The sequence below is a fragment of the Plectropomus leopardus genome, chromosome 14, assembly GCF_026936395.1.
Source record: "Plectropomus leopardus strain MGB_pleo_1.0 chromosome 14, ASM2693639v1, whole genome shotgun sequence".
Classification (NCBI taxonomy): Eukaryota; Metazoa; Chordata; class Actinopteri; order Perciformes; family Serranidae; genus Plectropomus; species Plectropomus leopardus.
In genome coordinates, this window is record NC_142189.1 from 23,211,884 (window position 1) to 23,224,293 (window position 12,410).

General features: G+C 42.4%; 1 protein-coding gene and 1 long non-coding RNA gene across 3 annotated transcripts in view; one reads left to right on the forward strand and one right to left on the reverse strand.

Annotated features, from left to right (window-relative positions):
* scaf8 (SR-related CTD-associated factor 8) overlaps nucleotides 1-12,410 on the reverse strand; it is an 86,736-nt gene that overhangs the window by 42,855 nt on the left and 31,471 nt on the right. The gene's annotated exons all lie outside the window — the stretch shown is intronic.
* LOC148187479 (uncharacterized) lies at nucleotides 26-4,061 on the forward strand. Its single transcript, XR_015778585.1, has 2 exons — nucleotides 26-1,236; nucleotides 2,155-4,061. It is a non-coding gene; the product is annotated as an uncharacterized LOC148187479 (long non-coding RNA).

Sequence of the window (12,410 nt, forward strand, 5' to 3'; positions counted from 1 at the left end):
AGGTTTTGATTATTCTACAAGTCACAATAGGTCATTTTACACTATGAGGTCAAGTTAAAAAAATGGTCTCACTGCAATAAAGTGGTTACTATGGGGGTTAACATCATCAGACATGAATAAAATTGGGCTCATTGAATCAAAAAGAGTCTCAGCTTTCCAGTCACACCCGATTAATGCAATGCTAAGAAGGTTTAGGGACCTTTGTGTGCAGATATATTCAAATATACCATGTTTAGCATAAGCGAAAAATAACATTATACTGCATGCAAAATTGAATGTTTTTTGCCCAAATCTGCATGGGATTGGTATAAAGTGTTCATCTCTGTAAAGGGGAGATTTGTGGGTACACATGGAACCCATTTTCATTTGATATCTTGAGGTTAAGGGACCCCTGTGAAATGGTAATGCCAGTTTTTCCCTCACCGAAATTTAGCCTAACTTTGGAGCAATTTTTTTTTCACCCCTTTCACTACAAGCTAGTATGGGGTTACTGGTACCAACAGATACCTTTGACTAGTTTCATATGATACCACTACATTCACGCAAGCCTCTTACACAGTAACGTCGCCAGCTGTCCCACAGGTTTCTTCGGATATAATACCTGCAGTATCACATTTAATGCAATCTGACTTAATTATATAATAACCTACAAAATACTGGACAATTATGAGTTGCTTCGATCCAGTAAATATTCATAGAGAAGTATAAGTAAGAATATAAAAGTTATTCTCGCCGTAACCTTTTCAAAATGAGCAAAGATTTTCTTGCGAACAACGTCCAGGTCAGAGTGTGGGGACAGCCATTTTTGTTTTTGATTTAAAAGGACCTCTACTTCCAACAGAACACAAGGGGGTGGATGACACGTTTCAGGAAGTCTTATATCAGATATGTCACAAATGGTGTTAAGCAAGGACACATGGTAATTTTATCGTCTATGTTCCTATCTAAACAGGTAAGAACGCCAGCTAACTGGTGATTTCCCTCTGAAGGGGTGGATTCATTTGAGGTAAATTACCTCCAGTGTGAAACTTTACTGCTCTCTATATAGCCTCTCGGCACATGGCGGAAATTAAACCAAAAAATAACCTTCAAGCTCTTTTTTTAAACTGAATTTTTTGTTGGTTTAATGAACCAGGTTCCCACTGAGAGGCTCAGTTACCAGGGACTCTGACCAGACTGCGACACGCTTCACTGGGGAGTGAAAAGACAGGATGGAGAGTGGAGAATAAGAGAGAGGTGAGAGGCAAATGGTGATGGCGATAAAAATGGATGAAGGAGAGAAGCAGAGCAAAAGAATAATGAGGGGAAAGTGAAAGAAGGGGAGAGTCCCACCATGAGAGAGAGATGAAGGGCAGAGAGAATAGATGCCAAATGGGACGGGACAAAGTGAGGAGTGCAGCGTCAGCTCTGCTCATCACTCATTTGTCATTTCATTTGCAGAGGCTGCAGGGCAAAGCATGTAGTTTTTACACTGAATCAAAAGAGGACCAATGGTCCCGCAGTTTAATCCTTTGAAACCTGGAGCAGCATCTCTTTGCTGCTTGTGCTGCTTTCAGATGCCTCTCAAAAATATTTAAACCTTTGAACCAGGAACAAATTGGTGCAATTTCTTTCAAAAACATGGGAAAAGGCAAGGACAAACTTAGTAATACATTTTTCACAAATTAGTGGATTTAAAAAATTATTTTATCTAGGGGAACAAAAAAAAAGCGTGGGGAAAACTAAAGTCTAATTACCAGTTACATATTCAAATTAAGGTTACAAAATTATTATAATTTTAAAAAATATTCCAGGTCATTTTTCTTTTCTTTTCTTTTTTTTTTTAGTTTATTTATTTATTTATTTATTTATTGTACTAATTTTTGGGTCATTTTCTTGTACTTTAAACGTATTTCTTGCTCATTTTTGGGTAATTTTCTCTTTCGTTGCTTGTTGCCTTCTTCCTCTGTTTTTTTTTAATAAAATCAGGTTTCAGGGGGCTAAAGTGGAAAAGAAAAGGATTTCATTTTATCATAATTATAGGACAATCAACTACTGTTTGAAATGTTAACCCACAAGTTTATGTACAACTGCATCCAACAGTTTACAGGAAATAATGTAAAGAGGGACAGAGAGGAAGAGAGTGTGAGAACATTTCCTCTGCATCTTCTCTAGGTCATGGACTTCTCAACCCTGATTACAAACACATACACACACACACACACACTCTCACACACAGTGGTGTGACATCTGCTGTGGATAGGCCCTGTCACACCGCAGTCTCTGCTGGGACTGGCCGTCACAGATGTTCTCAGCGAGGTCCTTCCCCTACAGTCCATCCCTCCACCCTTGGGAAGAGTTCGCAATGGCAGTCCGGAGAGACACGGAGACAGGAAATCTGTTCTCTTTCTATTTAACAGGCCGATGGATCCACACACACACACACACACACTTCCTTACTGCCAAACGAAACAACGTTAAGAAAGATTTATTCAGGAGTGTGTGCTTCATGAATGTACTGTGTCATTTTTGTGGTAAGTGTGTGTCTTTTCTTTCTGTGTGTGTGTGTTTGGGGGGGGGTGTGAGTGTGTAGGTGTGTGAGATCAAAAGAGAAAGTGTGTCTGTGTACTTGATGTGTGTGGGCGGGATAATAGAAGGAGGTTGTGTGTTTAAGAGCGTGAAGGAGAAGATTGTGTAGGTGTACGAGAGAAGGTGCAAATGTGTACGAGTGTGTGCAGTTTAAAGAAGATAAGTGTGTATTTGATTTTTGTGTGTGTGACAGTCTGGAGATCCCTAATGCCTGCTGGTCATTAATAAACATGATCATGAATGTTTAATCCCCATCAGCAGGGTGGCAGGGGAACCCTCGTGGGTGATATTGACAAAGTCGCGTTCACACACTAAGACGACAGATTGGAAGAGCGGCAGGAGGGAGGCTTGAAGCGCTCAACGCGGGGTTAACTACTTGTGAGCAGGACACTGGCTGTCTTCTTCTGTCTTAACATGTAGGAAGATGAGAATTTAACACGTTTTACTCACAAGCCTCTGTATGAATCTTAACATAAAGGACTTTCTGTGTGTCTACAGACGGTGCTGTCCAACCATAAAGAAACCAATTCATAACATGTATGATAAACAGATATTTGCTGTCAGGTTTAGCCACTGGGCCTCATTTTTCATCAACAAAGGAGAATATGATGTTTAAATGGTGTCGGGTGGAATAACTCCACTTGTCAAAGCAAAGTTTCCCCCTATTTTGCTCATTCTTATCAACTTCCTAAGTTGATAAAAATGAGCATCTTGAAAGAAGACAGAATAAAGAAGTTTTGAGATAAAGATGTTCTGCAGAGCAATTATTTTCTTCAAAAGTGCAGCAGTAAGGACTAGGCTGATAAAATATTAATTTGCCCCATATCTAAAGTAGCTATGACATTCAAAACATAATGAGAAAACAAAACAGAGTCTGAATCAGGCTGTCTGCACACTGTTGTCAACAGTGCTTACAGCTGACAGTACAAAAGGCACAAACAATGCTAACAATGGCAACAGTGCTGACAGAGCTAACAGTGTTAACTTGGAGGGAAGGAGCGAAGGGTGGGCGCTATGCTTTCAACATAACACCATAGGTTTGGATGGCATTATCAGCATTAACGTCCGTATGAGCACAGTGCAGGGCAGCGGTGCTTAGTTAGCCCATGGGATACACAGTCAGAGACTCCAACAAAAGACAGAGAGGCTCGCATTACAACACACAACAACATCCAGGTGGGTCACATGATGCCACTGTGCCCATAAAGATTTTTTCCTATAGACTTACACAGTGAAAGAGACATCTGTAAATTTTGTGGATACATTTTTTTGTGTGTCAGACCCCCTGTAAAATGACTCCTTTCACTAATGGAAATTGATCTATTTGGTCTGATCTGGTTCTTAAGTCTAAAATTGCCGTACAAGCAGTGGCTGCTTGTCAATAGGGGGCGCTAGGGCGCCGCCCCCATCAAAATTACAGGAAAAAGTATAGACACACAGTACACATAAATCATGCAATAAAAAGTAATTATCACATCTGTGCACTCAGAAAATGTGTCTGACTTTTAATTTTTCAAGCCTTCCCATCCCATATTGGGTTTATTCAGAGTTGTTTTTTGTGCAGGCTGAAATACATATGTTTCAAAGGCGAGGGACGCCGGCCAAATGAGTGTGTATGTATGTCGTTAAACTTTTCTTCCATGTGACTTCACGGTGGTCTCTAATTTGTTACTCAAAGATTCTCCTCCGGGCGCAGAGAGCTGCGCCCGTGGCGAATCAGCGCGTTGTCTGTCATTGTTCATCCAACCTGATTGATTGATGATACCTGTCAATCAAAGTCACACCCCTGGCAGCGTAGACGCGCGAGCGCATCTGTCACAAACACAGTCAACAGACGGACCCGCGCATACGGATGCAAACGGACAAGTCACGACAAGACAGGAGACAATGGCGGCAGCAAAACAAAATTCGGTTGTTTCTTTACAAAATAATAATTTCACGAGGCGTTCACTGGAGGAAAAGAAGCGGATTAAGGAGCTTGGACCGGACCAACCGGACTTAAAAATCCAGCAGCAGGCAAGTGACCGTGGGCGGAGTTACACCCGGGGCTTCTCCCGCCTGTGTTATGCTAAACACAGTTGGCTAACTGGATGTGAAGTTAGCAATGCTCTTTATTGCTTTCCCTGCTTGCTTTTTCAAAGTGTTGGCACTGAACTTCTGTGGACAACAACGGGGGTCAGAGACCTGAAACATCTCTCTGAAAAATGCAAACGGCATGAAAGTAGCCGTAGCCATCTTGACAACAGCATGAAGCTACAGTTTTCTGGCAGAATTAGCATGCTCTCCATGGAAAAGAGACTTGTTTGTGAAATGACAGATTTCAATCAGAAAGTCATTGAAAAATTTGCTGGCCTGAAGGAGAGGAGAGCAAAATTTATGTTCAAGTAGAGTTTATAGTTGTGTTGTAATCCCCACTCCCCAGTGCGCCCCCCCAAAATTTTTTACCACCAGCCGCCACTGCGTACAAGTGAATCATTTTATCCAAATTTAAATTAGCAAAACGCTAAGGAATTCACGGGGCCCCACCTCCAACGCTGTATCCAGTTCTCATCATACATCCATGCTTCATACTCAGGTCAGGACGACATTACTCAACTACATCTTTATTAAGCAAGTTATCTGCTGCTATTTTAGTGCTCTGAATGCTGCATTTTGCTCCTTCACAAAGGTGATATTAGCTACTAATATGATGGATATTTCTCCCTGAATTGTTTTCTCTTGGATAATAGATACATTTTGAAGATGCCTCCCTTCTGTAATATGATGAATGGCACATTGGGATGGAAATCAATAAATCAATGACTTTTAGTTATCTTGATCAAATACAGCTGTCTTTAGAAAAACGGTCCTCAACAACAGTGCTGCAGCCTGATGCCTCTCTTTGTGCTTTACTTCATTATCATGCATGGAAGGGGAGCTTTAAAAAAAAAGTCACAAATTTAGGGATCACTTCACTCTCACTGTGTAATTTCCACTTGAATAATAATGAAAACTGTTGACAGTGTGTTCTGTGGATAACCCAAAGTAAATGGGTCACGCTAGATGACGCTGCAATACATCTCAGATTACAACATTGCCAATATCTTTAAATATGTGCAAATATATCCCAAATCTGCATAGTCAGACACAAGTAAAGGTAAAACAGGAAATTTCGTATAATATTGGCCCAAAATGGTGACAGCTTAACTTAAAAGGACATCACTATCTGCCTTCACATCCCCAAAATCAGTCAAACATGTGATTCCATTTGGACGTATGTGATAAACACGGTTAAAAAAACATCAGTAAAAGACACCAGCAGGTTTGATCACAGCACCTTGATCCGTACAAATCTGTCGACTTCCTCCTCCCCCTTCTCCCCCTCTCCTGCCTGATTCTGGTGAGTCAGGAATTTCCTATCTTTCTAATTTGACACCGTCTGCTCCGTCTCATGTGCACACTTCTGAGTGACGCCTCCGTCTCTCAGGAGGGAATCTGCCTCTTGCCGCCGTAAACAAACAGGCAGACTACGAGGGGGCCTTCAGGGCTAATTACCAACTCGCTGCTTGCACCATGCTAACAAACAGCATGTGGGGGGGGCAGCGAAGCAGACTGGGGGCGAACAAATACAGTCATATGTGTGGGCAGGTAGACACACTTAATGGAAACAATGAGGCTTGTTTTGCCTGTTGATGAACCAGGTGTCACATCTGCAGGAAGACGCTGAGTCAGCCTTTAATAACCAGCTTTTATAAGGTCTCCTCTCCAAATGATGACAGCCGTGTGAATGAAAACGGCGGCATGAGAACAAGGAGGGTATAAAACGTCTGTTACGTCATACGGCTGTGTGAACGTGAGTGCCGAGGCTTTGTCACACACCCTCTGTAGCTGCAGTGCAAAAATGAGACTGCATGATCGGAAAATTGATGTAAATGCTGTGGGAGGTTGTTTAAATGAGTGTGTGTGACTGCAATATGTGCACGGGCTCGCTCGCATGACAGCGGCGCTGATGTAAGACTGACAGCTGGAGGCTGCAGCCCGTAACCCGCCTGTCTTTACTGATACATTTCATGTTTCGCCCATATCCAGGCACAATGTGCTGCGCTGTCAAACACTCGCACCGCTTGCTCAGCATCTCGGCACACCTCCCTCCCTGCATATCTCCCCTCCTACCCTAAACACACACACACACATACACACACACACACTCGTTGTTTTTGTGTTGGCAGATTTAATAAGCTCCCCTGTCACCCACATTACACACAACACTCCGCCTGCCGTGAATCATGACTGGATCCTCTCTGAAAATCAAGAAAAGGTGCTTACGTTTCCTTAACTACTCTCTCCTGCATTTTTCCCAGACTCCTCCCTGTGTCTTTGTGACCTTTAACCCTTTGAAATCTGGACCGACATCACTTTTTTTGTGCTGCTTTTGGATGTCTTTCCCGAGTATTTACACTTTTGAAATTGGTGCAGTTTCTTTCAAAAACATGGGGGGAAAAGTACATTAGTAACTTGGTAAGAATTAATCCACAAACTGCAAGAAATTAGTAGATATAGAAATGATTTTTTTTAAAGCTAGGGAAATATTTGTAAGTACAATTATCAAAATTCAGTTCTTAAACTTATGTCACAAAAATATTTAATTTTTTACTCATTTGCCTTGTTTGTTTATTTTTTTTTTTTCTTTTTCTTGGTTGTTTTTTATCTAATTTTCAGGTCATTTTCTTTTACGTTTTGGGTCATCTTTCGTTGCTCATTGCATTCTTCCCATGTTTTTGAAAGAAATCAAGCCAATTTCCTCAGGTTTCACAGGGTTAACCTCCTGCAATGACCCCACACTCGCCCCGTGACAAGCAGTTTGAGACAAGAAGCAGAGGCACTGACAGCACTTTTCTGATGAGACAGCCGCTTTGAGAAAACAGGCATTTTTGGGGAGATAGTCGCATGCAAACAGCTGATGTGTGTTTACAGATATTTGCGTTTTGAAACGGGGCCACTAACAGGAAAGATTAGGCACTAACAATGTGAACAGAGACAACAGTAGCAGACATCTATCCTAAACAGTGAACGTACTGTTTGCTTGTGTAAACCACGTTCGCACTAATGGGTATCATTCTGGTCACACTGCAGCACTGCTGACACACTGCCAACACACACACACACACACACACACAGTTAGTTATGTGTGTAGGAAAAGGTGACAGGCATGTGGACCACCGATAACACACACACACACCTCCTCGGTATGCAAATACACAGCGACTTGGCAAACACAGGCCCTCTCTCCTCCTGCTCCTGGCATGACGGTAAAAGAAAATCACTTGCTACCAAATTTTTTATTCACCCCGAGAGAGGGGGGAATAAAATATCCTCATGAAAGTTGAGGGAAAACGAGACATATTGCTACTTTCAAAAACAAAAGTGGAGCAGCACTCACTCTGTAGAGGAGAACAATCAACAGCATTAGGTAGAAATAAGTCGGGATTGGATGAGTCTCTGCATGTCACTGGGGAGCCTCAGAGGCATCTACTATATACTTACAAGACTAAGAGCCTACAGCTGCGTTTTGATGTTTATAACTTGTGGTGAAGTAACTGTTATAATTAGCCACAGGGTGGTGTCAAAATAAAGGCCTTTGGCAACCTATATCAAAAAGGTTTATCATGTGAGCATGAAAGTGTGTGAAAGATGTGTGTGGCAGTGTCATATAATTTATTTAATGGTAATGTTAAACTCAGATGGATTTGAAATGGCTCCACTGTGTCATTAATCGGGGTTGGAAATCAACTTTTTTGTCCATCTGCCATTGTGTCTGTTGGATTCCAAAATCTACCAGCCACTCAGTAGATTGCCGTGGGATTTTTTGGATGGTAGGTGAAGTACTCAAGCCACTTACATATTTTGGCGACAATTGGCTGGTGGTTGGTGGTCGGATACAACGCCAACCATTAACAGTCGTTAGGTAATGTTAGTCGTGTGATGCTAACAGTTAGCCCTGTAACTGACTCTAACCAACTGTTCTCGGCACAGAGCTTCAGCATGGCCTAGATGCTACCAAAATGTTGAAATATATACTACACAGCACTCCATTCACACTGCGGGTACCAACTGCAATACTCAACTGGTATCAGTACCACTTTAAGGGTACTGGTATTGTGATCTTTAATACCCCTCTGTAGTTCCCCTAATGGCCACTGGCTCAGAAAGTGAGTCAGTTCCCATGAACCCCCATGTTAAAAAGTTAACCTTTACAACAAAAATAAATATGTTTACAGCTGAGCAGAAAAAATAAGGTTTTCATCTCTAGGGCTAATGTCCTTTTTAATACCAACTGTATTGGGTCAAATTTTTATAGAAGTCGCCTTTTTACATTTTCTTAAGAATCAATGTTAATGATTAATTAAGCGTGAGGCCTCTTTGAGAACAAGGGCCTCAGATCCGCCTCACTCCTCCACAGCATCGCCCTCTTGAGATTTAAAAAAAAACGACATCCGTTTTTACATCCTCAAAACGTGGATTAACACAATCTTGTAGCAGAAGTATGAAAAATCAGCTCAATAATAACTGTCCACGTCCATAGACTAAACCCCCAAACATACAACATGCTAGCGTTGTTAGCATTAGCCTTGCATTAATTAGCTAAGCGGCTAACAGACTTTTCTTCTACTCATAACTTAACCAATTTACATGTATTGTTTATGCTTTCTCTTACTCACCACTGGTTTAAGTCGCTGCATCTCCCGACAGAACAGCGCGGTTGAACAGTCCGCATGCTCGTTTTTTCAGCCTAACATTGTTGAAACTGAGCAGCTAATGTAACCTTAGCAAGAAGTTAGTGAAGTGAGATGTAAGTCGCATGTACGTCCTGTTTCCTGAGTACGGCTTCTGTTTACATATAACGTAATCTCTGTCTGTTGACTCATAGTTTCTCCGAAAACAAAACATTTCCACGCCAATGATTTATTCCGGAGTTATCCGCAGCCTTATCTTCATCATGTTTCTCTGGGCTGCGTTTAATCACCTGCCTGACGCTGTGTTCTTCTTCTTCGGTTGTGTTTAATGGCGGTTGGCGTCCAGAAAGTCGCATTACCGCCACCTACTGGATTCAACCTAAGGTCTACACTAAAAATAAACAACGATACCCGCTCCCTCTGGCATCTGAACTACTTCTCAGCTGATTGAGAGAGCCGAAAAGCATCTCTCAGCAGCTGCTGTACGTCCTCTCCCGAAACGTCTCCAACATCCACAGGCCTCGCTGCCGCATCAATAATGACCTCGATTTTCTCCGACTTTCTCTCATAACCAGCAATGCAATTTATCACCATCGCCACAAAGCGTCCACTCTGTGGGAGACACCATCAACTACACCTGTAACTGGGGTTCTGTTATTCAATGGAAAACACATCACTGGATAGATATCCGTTCCTCCACCCAAAACCTCAACTTTCAACACCTTTTTCCATTTGTTTACAGGGCCTGACGCTATGTGACGGGGACGCAGAATTTCAAAATAAGAGCACTGAAAGAGGATGATGTTTTCACTTTACATCGATGATGCGGGATCGTTGTTCATTTAATAGATATATCGATGCAGATCAATGAATCATTACGCCTTTGGTTAACATGCGAACAAACTTGAAAAGTAGAGGCATTAAGCTCAAAATCCCATAGCACAGCCTCACAGAGTCGCTAGCATGGCTGTAGACTCATCAGGCCCAATGTCTGTATGATACTACTTTTCATATCTGTGCATTTTCTGCAGGTAATGTGATAAATATTTAATGTCTGCACCAAACTGCATGGAAATCCAACCCAACAGTTGTTGGCACATTTCACTGAAATCCAAAAATGTCAGCCTCACAAAGGGGACTACGAATATTTGTACCACATTTACTGGCAACCTAACAGTTGTTGAGTAAATGTCTCGACCAAAGTGGAGGACCGACTGAACAAAAGTGAGCTAGTGCAGCTACTTTAAGAACTGTGATGGACATGTTCAGTAAGAGTTAAACTAAAGAGGTGTAGCATCACCATTAGGCTACACTTGTGGAAGCAGTCTGACAGCAGCAAACTAAAACGTGTGTATAAAGGCTTCTGTACCAAGTAAAAAGCTGTTATGGATGTGTCCATTAGATATATACAGAACAAGAACAGAATATTCATTCATATGTCTGCAAATGACTGAATGCCAATCCTCTGTTACATATTCATTTGTTGCGTTTTAATTTACTTTTATATGATGAAGTCGTAGTCATGGTCATGGCATCAGCTTTACACGTTCCTGTAGAGTGTTATTTCAGAAAGTGAAAGATTATTTCCCTCTGGCTACATGAATTAAAATTCCTACTGAAGCTCAAAAGAGCAGCAAGTGAGAACCTGGGGGCTTCTGTTTAAACCCAAATGTTGGCAGATATACACCCTGCTAAAGTGCCTTTGAGCAAGTCACAAAATCCCCACCAACAATCCAACTCCAGGGCCACAGCTGCTCTAACGTCCTACACTCACACTTCCCAGTGGAGTGGGGACTCTGTGACCTTGCTGCCTCTCGCAGCCAGTCTGCAGCAGGGTGCGGCCTGCAGCAGGGGGGGAACTCATGACTAGGCTGAGTTCCTGGGTTGAGGGAACTTTGGACACCTCTGCCCAGTCTGGAAGAGTCTGCTGGCTCTGATAACAGAGAGCTGTGCAGACAGTGGCTTCTTGAAAGCAAAGGGAAACTTACACACACTCCCACAGTGGTGAGTAATTACTGTGGCTGCAGAGTGCGAGCAGAGATAGGGTATTCCTCTCCTGCATAACTAGGTGGACTAAAGATAAATGGCCCTGTTTTTTTTCGCACTAACTCAATCTCTCATGCTCATTTATTCGTACGAGCCGCCACGCCAACGCTCTCGGCTTGGCACGGACTCCACCATGTGCGAATATGATATCTGGGTATCTGGCCATGGCTGATAGATAGAGGCTGATTTTAGTCTGGAGGCTTTGGGAGGCCTAATCAATAGCTCTAATCAATTAAGAATGCAGCAACTGAGAAGCTGAAGAAAACGGGCCAAGTCTCAACACTAAGGGGAGCTCATTCCATTTATCACAGCGCTCCTGTATCGATCTGAAAAAGGTATGGAAAGAGGTATCTGATGAATTAATTTCAGCACAGTGGCACCGTGAAGATTCTGCATGGCAGCAATTTTCCATGCCCTTATCCTGATGCTGAGCCTGTTGTTGTTTCAAAGGAGGGACTTTCATGTGTAGATAAACTCCGCCGTGGCACTGGCGGGCTTTTATTTGTCTCACTGAGAGCGAAGCACAGAAGGTAAGAGAGGTGAGCACTGCAGATTTCAAGCTGTCGCACTCCAAGAACAGTGCACAGACTCCTGTCTGCCCTATTGGCGAGAGCTGCAGTACCACACTGACCTCAAATGGTCAGACGTGGTACTGACACTATAGATGCACTGAGTGTGGTCCATTTAAAGGCAACTGGAGAACAATATCTGTTGTAGAAATGCACCACTAGTCTTCAATACCACCAAAACTAATTAAAACACTCCTTATAGTGTAAATTATGACTTGAAGTTGGACATCTTCAAGCAATAGAAGGCTAGATTTTATGATCATATTAAAACTAATTTACAAGCTAAATCCTCATCACTCTGTCTAATTGACTTCCTCACAGCGGGGGACCTCTGTGTCTCTGACCTACAGCAAGAACCACACACATGTGCACGGACTGGCAGTGTATTATTCTTCCATGCCATTACGGTTTAGGTGATCTCATTAGTTGCCTGTGCCGGGGTAATCCTTAACTAAAGGTCAGGCCAACATTGCTTTGTTCCCACAGTCTTGGCTGGGGGTTTATATGGAGTATT